General features: G+C 38.6%; 1 protein-coding gene across 3 annotated transcripts in view; it reads left to right on the top strand.

The window, feature by feature from the left end:
• The window catches only part of LOC118143009 (uncharacterized), a 286,473-nt gene that overhangs the window by 244,253 nt on the left and 24,627 nt on the right, over window positions 1-17,593 (top strand). Inside the window, exons 7-8 of one of the 3 annotated variants that reach the window (XR_013520542.1) lie at window positions 12,155-12,248; window positions 12,551-17,053. The gene's annotated coding sequence lies outside the window, so the exon portion shown is untranslated. Of the gene's footprint in view, window positions 1-12,154; window positions 17,054-17,593 lie in introns of those variants that run through there. The other 2 variants (XR_013520541.1, XR_013520540.1) reach the window with 2 other exon arrangements.

Below are 17,593 nucleotides of genomic sequence, written 5' to 3'. Positions count from 1 at the left end.
CATTAGACTGTGAGGTCCTGGAGTTCAGGAATGCTGTGATTTTAATTTTGAATCCACAAGCTCACCTAAGAAGAGGGATTTGTACATAGTAGGCACCCAATAAAATAAGTATGTGATACATCTGGCTTGATTGACTGATATCATGAAATATATCCAAAAGGGTAATAAGTCACATCTGGCAAGCAAAGCTTTGTTTTCACATAATTTCCTATTTTTGTCTTCTCATCAATGTGTAATAGAAATATAACATTTCCATTCTATAAATGAAAGAATCAAGTCTCATAGAAAGTGAAAGTGAAAGTAACAGCCTTTTTGAAAGCTCCAGCTACACACCAGGTCTTCTACCAGATGCTTTACATAGCCATTCCATTTTATACCAGTTGGCCAGGAAGCTAATGCTTAATAACTCCCTGGGAAATATTATATTTCAGGGCAGTTAATGAATGAACTTCACTGAGGTGAGACATTGCAGATAGAGTGGGAGCTCAGATGTTCTTGGCTTCTAGGACCTCACTCATCCCATGGTTGCATAATGCCTTGTCTAAAATACAAAGAAATAAAAGGCAAGATCCTTGACCTAAGGAAGTTTATACTCTTACTTATGAACTGATGTGGAGTAAGGCAGAGGCAGTTTATGTGATTGCTCTCTTCTTATAAAATGCTTTTAGAGTGAGGGTCTCAGGTTTTAGTGTACATAGTCATTACTCAAAGAACTTACTGAAAAGAAAGATTACTAAGTTGTTCCCTTATGGTTTCTATCATCCCAGGTGATAACAGTGTAGGTCACCTCTTCAGGATCTTGTGGAAAGGCTCTTTTGAAAAGAGTTGAAGTGACCAGAATTAAATTCTGAACTGAATGCACAGCCCAAACAAAACATCTAAAAGGGGAAATTACCTCCCATCTCTCCATCTTTCCAGAAGGAACAGAGCTCCCAGAAAAACCACACCAAAGCAATAAACAAATAAAAACAATAAAGACTCACTCTTACTTCTTGCACAAAGTCAGGTTCTTCTCTACCAAATCAGGAGAGGCCCCACTTTGCAGCTCTTAGCAGGAGAGTGCACATTATGAGGACATCTGAAAACAGCATGTGTGGAAGAACTTGTAAGCACACAGTGAGCTTCTCTTCAGATCATCACTGAGACACCAGTCTTAATTAAAGGAAGACAAGAAGGAAGGCAGAGAGGGAGGTAGAAAGGTAGAGAAGAAGGGCTGCAGGGAGGCATAAAGGAAGGGAGAGAGGCCAGAGAAGAAAATGAGATAATGAAAGTATAAAAATTACAGTAACACAAAAAACAAGAATAGATTTAGAGAAAAGGGGACAGTTGTGATGTTATAATCTGGAGAGCCAGAGAGGGCAACTCTCCTGCATGCTTTATTAAACTGACTTCTCCATTTCTCCCCAGGCTGGACTGTACAGAGGAAATTCATTAGCTCCATTTAAATGCACACCCCAGAACCCACCTTCAGTTTCCAGTAGAGCACAATGCATTTCACATTGGATAAACCACTTTGACTCTAGAGAATGATTTTTTCAAACTTAAATCAACCTCCATGAAACAGTTTGTATTCTAATGATTTTTTCATTGTAAGTGAAGAACTACTCTGTGGACAAAAACTGAGGAAAGTCATTATGCTAACTAATTCATAGTAGAGAATTTTGTTGCGATGAGATCAACAAGGCACTAATGCTCTAAGCCACTGGCCTGGGCTTAGAAATAATTTTATTGTTGAAAACTTTTTGCCCCATATTAGTTCTTGTTAAAATGGAATTTAACTATACAAATGAACTTATAAACATTTACAAGCCACCAATAGATACCAATAAGTCTCATAGTCAAAACTTCAGAATCTTCTTTTTTTCTAGACACAGGCTGGGATGCAGTGGTGCAATTACAGTTCACTGCAGCCTCAAACTTCTGGGGCTAAGCAGTCCTCCTGCCTCAGCTTCCCAAAGTGCTGAGATTTTAGGCATAGAATCTTTTTTAACTGTGTATGTGTTATACTCACATCCAATAAATGACCAAGCTTTTTCCTCTACTGAATTTTCTCTTACTTCTCTTGGATCTTCCAACAGTGTCTATTTCAGACTGCCTGTTTCTGACTGTGTCTTGAATGTTTTTGATTTTTTGTCTGATATCTTCTTCTCATACTACAAAATTCAGGGGCTGAATTGTCCACTCTCATGAGTTTAATTACCATTTATTTCCCTATAACTTCCAATTATACACCACTCTCCTAAGATTCATTTGTGGATTATCCAACTGCCTTCTGTTACCTTATATTGATATTAACACAAACTAATATGCAAAGGTGGACTTTTCATGCCATTCCCAAGGCACTTCCTCATCTCCCTCTAGAATCATTAACTCAGAGAATGTTGCCACATTCATCTAGTTGGTGAGGCTGCATGTACCTTATTCCCACATCCCTCATTTAAATCATCAGAGGCATTTTATTTATTAAAACGGGGGAGTAGTGCCTCCTCCACATGGGACCCACAAGGCCAGAAGGAGATAGCAACAGAACTCCCTGACTTAGATAGAGTGCCTGCCTACCTTTGTATCCCGTCAGCATCAAAAATGGGAATGTGGAGACAAGGGAAGGACTCCTTTATAGAGAATATGAGCAACCTATTCCTGAATTATTATGAGAAATCCCTCAGGAACTCTCAGACAATTTTGTAGAAACACTTTAGGTAGAGCAATATCTAGCAAGTAAGCCCGTTGGAGCTTATGCTCTTCCCTTATCCTGAAAGTGTCATATATAAATTATTTCAATGAAATGAATATCCTCCTGAAGTAAAAAACTGGTTAAATGAATGTCACCATTATAATAAATACAGACATGTGCTTATTATACCTAAGCTGCAGAAAATATGAAAATAGCACAAATGAAAGTTAATATAATTTATGTACATTTCACAATTGCACATAATTTGATTTTAAAGAGAATCCATGCTATATTTGAGAATATAAACTGGAGAATTACTATGATGCCTGAATTTTTATCACAGTGATTTAGGGAGATGAGTTTAAAGAAACAAAGTTGATTAGATTAGGATGTTTATAAACCTAGAGTTTGCTTCTAGAAATGGATGAAGGTATTAGCCATTTAGCATTCTAGAAGTACAGAATGGACTGAATCTAGGAAATGGGGAGCTACTGCGAAGCTAACAGAAAAGAGGAGAAATTGTGGCAGGCACTTGGCCTCCATGAACAAATCAAATACTTAGAAACAAAGTACAGACATAGAAGCCCTGGGAAATGGGGTGCTCAGGATCCAGGCAGGAAGCCAGTTTCCTGATTAGTTGCTGAGAAACAGAACAGAGTCCTCCCCACCTTGCATCCTCTACCGTATCACCAGAATCCTAGAGGAGAATCCAGAATACTCAAGTGCACTGAAGAGTGCTACAGAAAAAAGAATTGCTTTCATCAATTGCTTTCAGAGGTGGAGCTACCTATTACTATTTGTGAATCAAGAGGAGTTTTAACACTTTACAAAGAAATATCAGGCTGGGTTCAGTGGCTCACACCTGTAATCCCAGCTCTTTGAGAGGCTGAGGCAGCAGATCACTTGAGGTCAGGAGTTCAAAACCAGCCTGGTCAACATGATAAAACCCTGTCTTTACTAAAAATACAGAAAAAATAACTGGGCATGGTGGCAGGCACCTGTAATCCCAGCTACTCAGGAGGCTGAGGCAGGCGAATTACTTGAACCCGGGAGTTTACAGTGAGCCAAGATCAGGCCATTGCACTCCAACCTGGGCACCAGAGTGAAACTCCATCTCAAAAAAAGAAACATCAACCTTTTGACACTGTAGATCTGTTAATCTGTTGGTTGAGACTTATTTATAAATCAGTCTATATTGGCTCCAAGTGGAAGCAGGCAGCTTGCATAGTATAAACAACAAGGATACCATAATGACTGGCACACTGTACATGACTGGCATGTAAACATGCTTCAGATGGAAGAGAATTTCCTTAAGGCAGGTAAGATTTGCAAACTATGTGGAATTCATGTTAGTGGTTGTGTGTGTGTGCTTGTGGTAGAGAATGTGAGTTATTTGCCTAAATCCATTCAAAGCAGTTAAAATCACCATTGATATTAGAGTCAGAGGATGAATGATCCCACTTATTTTCAAAATGTTGACTGTCAGGGAGGGAATTTTCATTGGTTCTCCATCTCACAGTCAAAATTTACAAAATATTGAGTGGAGCTTATTACATTACTTTCTTTTTCTTATCATTCTGGTTCCATAAAGGCTTTCCACAATCATCACTCTCAGGTCTTGGCCCTTCTTTTATTGTAAAGACTTTTCTTCTGCCTGATAAACGAACACAATCTAACAGGGCAATGTGTTTTATCCAAAGGGTTTTTTCTTTTTCTTTTTTCCATTACATAATCATCAGCTATCCAGCATTTTGATATACCCAATATGCTTTTTGTCTTTACATCTGTAGATTTTTCAGACTAGAAAACTGCTTCTACAATTTTGGCCCTGGAGACCAGAGAGCTGGCAGTGTTGCAGATGACAGCATTTCTTGGCTGTTACATCCACATCTGACCTCCTGCATTTCTCCTTTTCCTGGGCTTATTGGAAATCTTGAAGCCATAGTCACAACACAATAAATGCTGGTTCTTAGCCCTCCCTCTTGCTCTCTTGGTACTCTGCCTGAAAATAATATATTTGTTTCTATTTCTCCTTATCCCTTTTACTTTTGTGATTACCTCGAGAATTACTTCTCCCAATTACAGTATAGCAGCTGCTGCTATAAAAGTTCACTGAATTTTATTCCTGTGACGAGGAATTGTATGTTGTCATAAAGATGCCCTTAGCATCCTTAGGCACAGGAGAAAGGAATGCACCTGGGAACACATAGTTGCAAATAGGTTGAGTGTTGCTAAACATCAGAGGGTCCAGATTCAACCAGTGGTCAGCTCAGGGCCTGGCATCTAGCCAAGGAATTCTGGGAGAACTGGAGGGGATTAAAAGCTATGAAAGACTCCAGCCAAGGAATTTTTGCAATAAAACGAGAATAGTGGCATCTAGTCAATATTCACTGTATATTTCAAAGTCTATTTACTTTCACAGAGCTTTTTGAAAGTCTACTGATTACATACCAGTTTAACAATTGGTAAGGCTATTATTCCTATAGATCACCTGTAAATTAATGGGCTTACAGAAATTAACACAAAGCAAATTAACTATTTGTATAAAATTTCCAAACCCACTATTTGACTTGGTTAATGCAGGATTTAATGTAACTTACCACAGCATTTATTAAAATACCAATATGGTCTACTAAATCCCATGTTAAAGTCTTTGCCATCATGGCTGGTAATTGGCCTCAATCTGGGCATCAGCAGGCTCAACAACATCTTGTGTCCCAAGATTGAATATTTTCTGTGTCAGGAGATTAAGATGCATGCTCAGAGTCAAGCTGCAACTAGATCAGCCTGCACTGAGGGTTCCAGTGAACCCTCCCCATCCCCAGTCTGTCTCATGTGCCCTGTTTTTATAACTGAGATCCATCATTTTTTGCCTTCCAGTAAGTGATCTAGTAATAATTTCTTCTTGATGTTATAGACATTTGTTTTTTCACATCCAAAATCTCATAAGCTTCTAGAATCTGCTATTGTGTAAATCTTGACAGAAGGTGGGTTCCTGGAGGGCAATCAAGAAAAAAAAAGGTATTTTTCTATTTAAAAAATTTTAAATTCTATTTTAAAATATCTAAATAAATTTTAATTAAAAATTATTTCATATTTAATTTATATTTTTAAAAACTTAAAAAGCAGCTAAAGGACACTCACAAATGACCTAAGCTTGTCCCATTTGACTCCTCCTGCCAGGGCATTTGAAGTAAATGTCCATAAAAGCAGGAATAATTCAGAATTCATGTGGACAGCAGTAGTACAGCATCCTCTGTCAGGTAGTAGTGGCAGCAATAATCCAGCTTCCTTTTTTCTGTCCATTTTCTGAGCATAATGCTCAAGACTCAATTGATTTGAGTTAATTATAACCAAGAAACCAGCTAGAACTTTCTTAGTTTTCATAGGTCTGCAGACCTGACCCTGAAACCCAGCAAGCAGGCCAGCCTTCCTTCCAGGAGCTGCCATAATCAACTAAATTTCTGGGCATTCTGTAACCCAGTCTTTCCCCTACCTGCCCAAACAAACAACAATTTGAATTTGGGATCCCATCAACCATCTGTTTTATCCACCTTTAATACAACTAGAGTTTGATTGAACCCGTGCACCCTGCAATTTGGGTCAGCCCTTCCAGGACTGATCCTGCTATGGTGAGTAACTCTTATGGTCAAAGATGGGGCCTCTCTCAGCCTGATCCCAGCCTGTGAAACAGGATAAATTTCTGAACCCTAAGATAGGACAATTAATATATTCTCTTTAAAGAATGTACTGATGTAGAAAGATATTTTGCTAAATGCACCAAGGGCAAGAGAAACCTAAATAAAATTGTGCTACTACTGTGGGACCAGTCTCAGATCAGTGTTCCTTCAAAATTACATGGATGGACTTCCAAACTCTTTGAAGAATATCCAACTTTTATTATGAGTTTGCTTGGAGGATGGTATAAAAATGTATAAAAGATTTATAGAGTTCTTTCATAGGAAAACTGCCCAAAATTCCCCTTAAAGCCTCTTTCTCATTGCAGCTGCTTCTAGTCATTCCATCTCCTTATCCATCCAGTCGCCTCACCCTCCTTCAAGTAGGCTGCTCTCCTGGCCACCAGCTGCTCTCTGACAGCCGCAGGCCTCAGCAGTAAGCCTTTGCATCCGCCATCTCCATACCTTCCTTCCCTCAACAAGTAACCTCTGAGTGGTGCAGTTCCTTTCTCACTTCAATTTATTAGTATGTTTGTTTGTTTATGTTGGAAGTAACCCCTTAGGAATTCAGAGTCATACATGGAACAAATATTTATTGATCACCTATTACATTTCAGGCACATAACCATTACACACAGAAGTTATGTAGCTATCATAGGCAGATTTTTAAAGCATTTTCTCTTATTTACAGGCTTTTAATTTTTTTTAATAAAAACTATTATTTTTGCTTTTGTTTGAATCAAATCATGCTTGATTTTGTTTCTGTTCCCTTATTCTTGCTTATTATAGTAAGATTTTATAACATAGGATTTTGGCAACCTCTGGAAATAGAAAAATCTTGGTTTCTTATATTTGAGGCTGGCTTAATTCTTTCCCTCTGTAATTTAATTAGAAATGTACATAGTTTACATAATTAAAACTAATATAATAGGTTACATACCAAGACTGAGAAGCAGGAACATGTAGTATACTCGTCATTGGTGAAGTAATTTTGATTAGTTGAGGAATTCAGGAATCTCTGGCTCTGAAAATATTTAAAAGCTGATAAAATTAGGGAGGAATAATCTTTGACTTTGATGTGGTATCTGGGCATTTCTGTGAAAGAGCAGTGATAAAATGTGTTTTTACCAACAAAATGATCACACACTTTTATAATTTATCAATGTATGTATAAAGCACATTGCAAGGTATGTCATCCCAATGCAATTTTATAGCTATATTAGTCTGGGTTCCCTAGAGGGATAGAACTAATAGGATAGATTATATATTTATAAAGGGGAGTTTATTAAGTATTAATTTACATGATCACAAGGTCTCACAATAGGCTATCTGCAAGCTTGAGGAGCAAGGAGAGCCAGTCCATGTCTCAAAACTGAAGAACTAGGAGTCTGATGTTTGAGGGCAGGAAGCATCTAGCACAGGAGAAAGATGTAGGCTGGGAGGCTAGGCCAGTATTGCCTTTTCATGTATTTCTGCCTCTTTATATTTGCTGGCAGCTGATTAGATTGTGCCCACCAGATTAAGGATGGGTCTGCCTTCCCTAGCCCACTGACTCAAATGTTGATCTCCTTCGACAACACCCTCACAGATACACCCAGGATCAATACTTTGCATCCTTCAGTCCAATCAAGTTGACACTCAGTATTATCCATCACAACAGCCCTACTTATTGGTCTGTGGGCACCCTGGGAACCATCTGTTGGTAGAGCTAGTTAACAGAGACTATACGGGATAGACTCACTAAGCTAAGTATACCTCTTCTTTGAGGCCTCATGAGCACTTAGCAGAAGAACTGGAATGATCAAAAAAAGTGTAAGAACAGCCCAAAAGGAAGCACCTCTTGTTCCATCCTTAAAGTACTCATCGAGCAGCTAAAGCTGCCCTGTAGTTGCTGAGATTGCCTACTCTAACTAAATCCTCTCAATTGTTCTGAGAAAGACATATGGAGGACAAGATGACTGTTTTGCTCTAGGACTGCAGGATTGTGCAAGAGTCAAAATAGAGAAAAAGAAGATATGTTTGAAGGATAATGAAGGGTATAGAAGAAATATATTGGAAAGAGGCTTTTAAAAAATCAAGAGAATCACTCTTTGTTACTCAGTCTATGATGAAATCAAGGTCAAAATGGCACCACTGTCCATGTAGCAATTGTCCCAGGGAATGTTACTGAAAGACTATATATCAGGAACTGCTTGGGGAAGAAAAAACAAATTCCAAAGGCTACTCATGGAGAGAAATATTGTATGATAGTGGTCAAAGAATTTTAAAAACTTGATAAATATTCAGTCAAGGGCTACCAGTTACAAAGCACTAACCATTCACCAAAATAGGAACATTTCTAACAAATAGGCTTTGAATAACCAAGTGTGCCTCTCTGCAGAAATTATTAACCTTACCTTAGGCAAACTTGTCCAAGGAATGATATCCAGCTTACATAGCCAAGAGGCTATTTTTGATTCTGGGGATGGAATACCACAGCTCAGACAAGGGATCTTCTTTCATTTGTAAGTGCCTTAAACTACATTATGTCTTGTTATAGTCAATTTCTTTCTCCTAAACATCTTTATTTCAGGGTATTTCTTCTATGTATAGACTCTTTGAAATTTTAAATTTATTTTACCAAAAAGGCTCCCAAATATCAAGGTACTTATATCAAGATCCTAACCCAAACAGTATTGGATGACTTCTGCAATGTTCTTTAACTTCTCTGGGTGACCACCCTTCTTATTTATGATATGTAGAATTACCATATCTGCTTCATAGGGTTAAATTAGAAAATCCATGTAAAGAATTTTGAGTATGTCTGATACCTAGGTATGAGCTCCATAAAATGTTAACCACTGCTATTAGGTTGGTGCAAAAGTGACTGGTTTTTACCATTACTTTTAATGGAAAAAGCCACACTAACTTTTGCACCAACCTAAATCATAATTATTTGACTGGACAGACTACATGCAACCATGTAAACATGTTTTTTTTCATTTTACTTCATTCCAAGACCTAACAAGGGTGAATTTTGGGAAGCGGTGACCATGCGTAAATATGCATTGACATCCTTGCCTTTGGTAGAAAGTGTGATAGGTAGTTGAAAGTAACAGTCAGTGATTTACGATCACCATTACCAAAAAATGATACTCAGTAAGTTCAAGTCAAAAACTATGGACAAAAGACAAATAAAAGGAAGGGAGTAAGGCAGGGAGGGAGGGAGACAGATAAATAAAAGGAAGGAAAGGAGTTACATTAAAGCTTATAGAAGGAATCTGAAGTACAACTGAACTGATTATCCACATGTTGGAACCCAAAGATTGGGTTTATCTTCCATAATAGGATTACCATTCCTTGGAGAAACTGGAGATATATAGAGCTGATACTACTGTTAGTCATTCCTTCAGAATTGGCTTTCTTGACAATTGGGATAGGCTCTTCTGCTTTCCAAGTTTCTTCCCTGACTCCAGTGGGCTGGCAACTGGTGAGGAAGATGTGAGTGGGGCCAGTGGTACTTCAAAGTAGTTGTTTTAGGAGACAGCTGCAGGGCCAAGAATTTTATTGGGCCCTCACCTCATAAACATCAAGAAAAAGGGAAAGAATGATCAATGTGAACTTTGAGTTTTGAGAAAAACAAACGAGTAAAAAAAGTGAACTTTGGGTGATAATAGAGCAATACAGACTAAGAGGAAAAAAATAGAGCCTACAGTCCAGGACACTCTACAGAAAAATTGGTTTCTCTTGTTGAAGGCAGGAGAATAAATAGACTATAAGCTAAGCCAGAAAATCAAAAATCCAGCGATCATTACATGTATTTCATGCACTTTTTAAAAAGCTGGTTATAGTTAAAGCGAGAATTTATAACAACAGTTTCTTCAGGGGGAAAACAAAAGCAAAACAAAACATAAATTCATCTGAACTATATCAAGAACAAGAGAGCAACATTAAAACATTTCTGCAAATGTTAAATATTATATTAAAATGTTTGCCTACAAACCTTGCATAATTCCTGAATGTTGTCCTAAAGTGACTGTTGGATAGATCTTGGAAACCAACATGAAGAAGCATTTCTGTTTTGAGAGCTGAGCCAGATCAAGTAGGGTTTACAGACATATTCTAGAAAGTGGAGCTTAGTAAATACTAGATGATCACCTAATATATGCTGGGCACTGTACTAGGAGATTAAAAAGAAGAGCTCACAATGAATCCATACATGTGACAAAGAGCACTACTTCAATCCAAAATGGCCCACAAAATTGAAGTGCCATTGTTTCAGTTCCCAGGACACTACAAAATCATAAAGAGTTGTAAGGATCTGAATTTTGGTTTTGTTTCCTAGTTTCCTTTAGGCAGATGTCAACACTTTCATTATTCTCCCTGCAAGTTTGAGACTGCTCAGCTGTGAATTTCAGCCCAATCCCAGCATAGAGAGCCTATATTTTCTAACACATAAAATGCCCTTGATTGTAAGATGCAATGTTATTTAATGCTCCACTAAGGATAAAGGGGTTGTGAGGAAGAGGGGGGGGGGAGAGAGAGAGAGAGAGAGAGAGAGAGAGAGAGAGAGAGAGAGAGAGAGAGAGAAACTGGAATTCTAATAGCTGATTCTCGCAAAAATCATCCTAAACCCTCACTGCAGAGGTAAATATGAATTAAGCCCAATGTTCAGAACAGTTAAAGAAACTTGCATGTTTCAATATTGACACCGGATGGAAGAAGGGAAAAATACCTCCTGTGAAAATGTGAACTATACAATCCTCCACTTTTGCAGGTGTGCAGTCTGAATTCACAGGGCTAACATTGTCCAAAACTTCTTACCAGAGGATTTAAATTGAAGTGGGCTCCACTGGATAGTGCCCTGAGTTGACTGGCAAGAACAAACACAAAAGCTGCCTGGAAGGAGAAAGGAGAGTTCAATCCAGGACAGTGGAAACAGTATGAGATATATCAAATGAGAGGGGCATCCTGATTTCAGAGATATGCAAATCTGAGTAAAGAGCCTGAGGAAATTCAGCAGCTTGTGTGAGATTTGGGTTGGTCAAGCACAATGGTTTTCATATATGCTCAGTCCTGTAAAGACTGCAGATGTTTTTCGGCTTTATTGGACTTTATTTTGGGAGATTTGTTTGTTCCTAACTGCCTTCTCATTTTCATAATCCTGAAACTCTGGTCTAAGTAAGGTATCTCTATTTGTTTGGATTGCATCTTACGCTTTGTTCTTTATCTCTGATTTCATAATGCTTTCCTGAGGATCGATTTTTTCATTAACAAACACATTCAACACTGTTTATTAAGTGTGCCAATTATGTTCTTGGCACCGATGATTCAGAACTTCATGAGACAGACTGCCCTTGACTTCATGGAGTCCAAAGACCTCCCTAGGGAATTTCAGACTTTCGAATTAGAAATGTTAAATTTACCAATCAACCTTATTAAGAATGAAGGTGCTCATATCCTTCATTCAGAGACTCTTATGTAAGAAGTTGGAGATTGGTCCTTAGTAACTTCTTAGTAGCTGTGTTTGTGACAAGCTGCTAGTGAATCTTATGCACATTTAAATGTGAGAACCCCAGGCTAGACAACTGCTGTCTGTGTGTTCCTATCTCACCTCAAAAATTCCAGAGTAGACTCTACTTTTTCTGATAATCATTAGTCTCAGTCCTGGGTCTCAAGAAACAATGAGAATTAAAACATATCCATGATAATTCACTAAGGCAGTTTTGACTGAAACCAATGGAATCAAATTATTTTATTAGCTGAACTTAATCAATGTTAACAGCCTAGCCGTGTAAATTCACTGTATTGTTTACTCCAATAGCCCCTGAATCACCTGCAGAAGGGCTCCAATCTTCCATTGAAGGACGCACACACTCATAAAATGGGGCTGTGCAGTCTGAGATTCCTGTTGTGAGGTAAGTTCTCTATAAATGTTGGTTAAAGTGAGTGAGTTGAAGCCACTGGATGATTATTCAATACTTTTGAATAACAAAAAAAAATTTATACTAGAAATTGAGGTATTCTATTAACAGCGGAGATATCCAGTTTTAAATGGTGAATTGTATTATTATTCCCTGGAGACATAGGCCTAATTACTAGGGCGTACAGGAAACTGGAAGATCTCATAACATAATCATGTCAGACATCAGACACTTTTCTGTTTTTTGTGTTACAAGTACATTTGCCAGGTTAAATATTGTAATAATTTTTTTTTCAGCTTGACTTTCAAATAAGAAAAGTGGAAGGAGTACAGATTCAGAATTCTAGTTCCACTCTGTCACTAACAATTGCCATAACCTGGGCTTTAGTAACAACACCCAGAAACCGATGAGATTTCTCGGCAACCTAAACTCTCAGGGTTAGTATAAAACTCCAAAAAGTGAATCTGTTATAAGCATAAAATGCAAAATGGAGTTATTATTAATAATACTGTCATTAGAATGAAATAACTAGCTGCTGAGACTGTTTTCTTTCAATAATAGAGATTCAAAACATGGTTGGGAGCATATTACAGGAGTCCCAACCTGATTACACACTGAGTAAATATATGTGCCTTCATACTTTAGATTTTCATTTTGGAAATCTACATGAACAATGACACAACTTTAGTCTTGACACCACCCCACACCTCTCAACCAGGATTGTCATATAGCAGGTGATATGGTTTGGCTGTGTCCCCACTGAAATCTCAACTCGAACTGTATCTTTCAGAATTCTCATGTATCATGGAAGGGACCCGGGGAGAGGTAAAAATTGTGTCATGGAGACTGGTCTTTTCCTTGCTAGTCTCATGATAGAGAATAAGTCTCAAAAGATATGATGAGTTCATCAAGGTTTCCACTTTTGCTTCTTTTTTTGCCCCCCACCATGATTCTGAGGCCTCCCCAGCAGTATGGAATTATAAGTCCAATTAAACCTCTTTTTCTTTCCAATCTTGGATATGTCTTTACCAGCAGCATGAAAATAAACTAATAACGTAAATTGGTACCAGGAGTGGGGTGTTGCTGAAAAGACACCCAAACATGTAGAAGTGACTTTGAAACTGGGTAATAGGCAGAAGTTGGAACCGTTTAGAGGGCTCAAAAGAAGATAGAAAAATGTGGGAAAGTGTGGAACTTCCTAGAGATTTGTTGAATAATGGTGATGGCAATACGACTGATAACATCCAGACTGACATCGTCTCAGATGGAGATGAGAAACTTGTTGGGAACTGGAATAAAGGTGACTCTTGTTATGTTTTAGACAAAGAGACTGGTGGCATTTTGCTCCTGCTTTAGAGATTTGTGGAACTTTGAACCTGTGAAAGATGATTTAGGGTATCTGGCAGATGAAATTTCTCAGCAGCAAAGCATTCAAGAAGTAACTTGGGTACTGTTAAAGACATTCAGTTTTATAAGGAAAGCAGAGTATAAAAGTTAGGATATTTTGCAGCCTGACTATGCAATAGAAAAGAAAACCTTATTTTCTGAGGAGAAATTCTGACCAGCTGCAGAAATTTGCAAAAGTAGCAAGAAGCCTTATGTTAATCTTTAAGAGCATGAGGAAAATGTCTCCAGGCCATGTCAGAGACCTTCATGGCAGCCCCTCACATTACACGACTGGAGGCCAAGGAGGAAAAAGTGGTTCTGTGGGTTGGGTCCAGGGTCCCTGTGTGTGCAGCCTAGGGACTTGATGCCCTGTGTCCCAGCTGCTCCAGTCATGACTGAAAGGGGCCAATGTACAGCTTGGGCTGTGGCTTCAGAGGGTGGAACCCCCATGCCTTGGCAGATTCCACATGGTGTTGGACCTACGAGTGCACAGAAGTCAAGAACTGATGTTTGGAAAGCTCTGCCTAGATTTCAGAAGATGTATAAAAATGCCTGGATGCCCAGGCAGAAGCGGGGTGGGGTCCTCATGGAGAACCTCTGCTGCTGGGGTGAGGTCCTCATGAAGAACCTCTGCTAGAGCAGTACAGAAGGGAAATGTGGGATCAGAGCCCCCACACAGAGTCCCTGCTGGAGAACTGTCTAGTGGAACTGTGACAAGATAGTCGCCATCCTCCAGACCCCAGAATGGCAGATCCACTGACAGCTTTCCCTGTGTGTCTGGAAAAGTCACAGGCACTCAGTGCCAGCCTGTGAAAACAGCCAGGAAGGATGCTGTATCCTGAAAAGCCACAGGGGCTGAGCTCCCCAAGACCATGGGAATCTACCTCTTGCATCAGTGTGACCTAGATGTGAGACCTGGAGTCAAATATATCATTTTGGAACTTTAAAATTTGACTGCCCTGCTGGATTTTGGACTTGCATGGGCACTGTACCCCCTTTGTTTTAGCCAATTTCTCCCATTTGGAATGGCCATATTTACCCAATACCTGTACCCCCATTGTATCTAGGAAGTAACTAGCTTGCTTTTGATTTTACATAGATCAAATTTTACATTAATTTTACATTTTCATAGGTGGAAGGGACTTGCCTTGTATCAGATGAAACTGTGGACTGGACTTTTGGGTTAATGCTGAAATGAGTTATGACTTGGAGGACTGTTGGGAAGTCATGATAGGTTTTGAAATGTGAGGACATGAGATTTGTAGGGCTTAGGCATGCAATGATATGGTTTGGCTATGTCCCCATCAAAATCTAAACTTGAATTTTATCTCCCAGAATTCCCACATGTTATGGAAGGGATGCAGTGGGAGGTAATTGTATCTTGGGGGCCAGTCCTTCCCATGCTAGTCTTGTGATAGTGAATAAGTCTCACAAGATATCATAGGTTTATCAGGGGTTTCCGCTTTTGCTTCTTCCTCATTTTTCTCTTGCCATGATGATGTAGGAAGTGCCTTTCACCTCCTGCCATGATTCTGAGACCTCCCAGCCATGTGGAATTATAAGTCCAATTAAACCTCTTTTTCTTCCTAATCTCAGGTATGTCTCTATCAGCAGCATGAAAACAGACTAATGCAGCAGATTATTAAAAATATACACTGTCGTGTTCTTGGTCCCATCTTCTCCAGTCTTTTCTGTATTTTCAGTGGAAACTGCTTAATATGTCCTGCCTGTGGCCATGCTGAAACATGAAGGAAGGAAAATTCCCTGGCAGGCTATGTAGCTCACTTTCGGGCTTTGCTTTCTGGATCCACCACTTTTCTTCTGCATGATATTGTGCATACCAAAAAGGTGTGAGTAGGTCACCAAAGCACCTAATGTCTGATGGCAGATCAGCGCCCTCCCAAAAGCATTTACATTAGTGGCCTTATGCTCTGTAATAGGAAGGAGATGCCCCAAGTCAGCATTTATCATCCCCTTCAAAAGTTTGAAATTCTATTTCCAAAAAAAACAAAAAATTATTTTTCTTTCTGCTACTCTATGGCTGAAATACAAATTTTGCATACAGTCATGTGCTTTGCTGTTGGTTTTACTACTTAAGTCTTATTACTACTACTCCTGATTATGATTTAAAATAATGGTTCCCCTCTCCCAGTCAGTAAGGAAACATCAAACCTGAGTGTTTTACAAATTTTACCCACAGGGGCACTGTTGACTGGCAGAAGGGAAAAGCATGTGTCACTGTGGTGTTTATTGGAGGAGTTTCCTGATAATATTAATTTCCTAAAAACGGGGCATTCCATCTTGTGCTGCGGAAATTGGAAGCCTGGCACCACAATCCCATGGGGATTGAAACGGCTATCCATAAATCTGCACAGTTTGTCTGATTTTGCCCCCATTGAGCAAATGTAATAAGAGTTCTATAGACACGGCAGGAGCTGAATCAAGACTACTGAGCAAAAGAAGGCTACTGTCAGTGCTGTATATGCATTAAACAAGGTAGATGACTGGGTGTGCATCCTGGAATTGTACAATTTCCCGATAAACTAAGTCCTAGCTTTTAAAAAGCATTTGTATTTCTTTACCAATACCTTGCTATTTTATTAAGTTTGTCATTAAACCCTCGTTTGCATACACTAGTACTTGCTCATGCACGCCTTATAAATATAGAAATTAGCATCTCATTAACTTGATAATTAGGCCAATGATAAACAGCTGTTTGGTTGCCATGTAGGGCAAGATTTCTACTGAAGTTGCTTATCTGCCATATACAATAGCTGTGCAATTATTTGTCACACTATCAATTATAGGCAAACAACAATAGGAAATAAACTTTTCTTTTACACATTTGCTTTCATTGTAATTAAGATCCAAATTCATGCTCTGCTTTTGGAAAAACGATAATGCAGTGTTGTCTAACAATCTTGATAATGTAAGTGTATATTTTCAGCTTGGCTTTTATATTTCTCCTGCAGTTCAAACATTTCACATTGTGCATTCTGCTGTAAATGACTTCTTCCAAAATGTCTTTTTTTAAAACTCTATTTCCATTCCATTATGTTGAAAAACACAGCATATATTGATCACTGAGAATTTCTCAAGTTATCCTGTTTCACTCTAGTTTCTGTCTTACTTGCTCCCGTCTCCAAGATTAACCTATACTTTGCACTTCTCTTGTCTGTAATAGACCTTATATTGAGAGAAATCATCTAAGAAATGTTACGAGTGTAATGAAACCTATGAAAATGTTTCCTCAATTGTTTAGGCATGGCTCAATCCATATTTATTTCCAAAAAAATGAAAAAAAGAAAACTGTGTGTTTTCCTTCAATTCATATGGATTTAAAACTGGAGGTGTAATTTAAAAGAAAAAAAAAAAAAAACAGAAAGCTGTCTTTCCAACTAATAAAAAAGAAACTTGGTGTGCTCACAGCAAAGTCATGGAAGATAATTTGAAACTTCAGTTAGCTTCCTGTAGAGCAAAATAACAACCACCAAACTAATGGGTAATCAATGGCCAATTGCTTCAGAAAAGAGGCACCCCATAGAATTCCCGGGAAATTAATGTGCTACAAAGGAGTCACTGGGAAATGACTTAAGACTATCCAAGTGAGCCCACCTTTCTTAACAAATAAGTAAGGTCTGGGGGTGCTATTTTTGCCAATCAAGGCCTGGAGATGAAATGCTATCTTCATTTAAGTTTTCCTATGCTTTTCTCTGAACCGCTATATTAAAAACAATCTTCCTTCAGGATTTCTGAGTATAGTTTATGTGAAAGTAAATCTGGAAAGATTACCTTTCAAAACTGCCAGATGCTTCGCATTTTCTGGTAGAAATCTGGATTCCAGGTCTGTAATGATATTTCCTGCTGTGCTCAACACTCAATCAGAACGTATGCTTCTTGGTGGGCAATGTAAAGATTCCAAGGCTAACCTGGCAGTTTGGCTTTTATATTTT

This window comes from Callithrix jacchus, chromosome 7, assembly GCF_049354715.1.
Source record: "Callithrix jacchus isolate 240 chromosome 7, calJac240_pri, whole genome shotgun sequence".
Taxonomy (NCBI): domain Eukaryota; kingdom Metazoa; phylum Chordata; class Mammalia; order Primates; family Cebidae; genus Callithrix; species Callithrix jacchus.
Note: the sequence above shows the minus strand (reverse complement) of the source record. Positions and strands in the feature narration are given on the sequence as shown.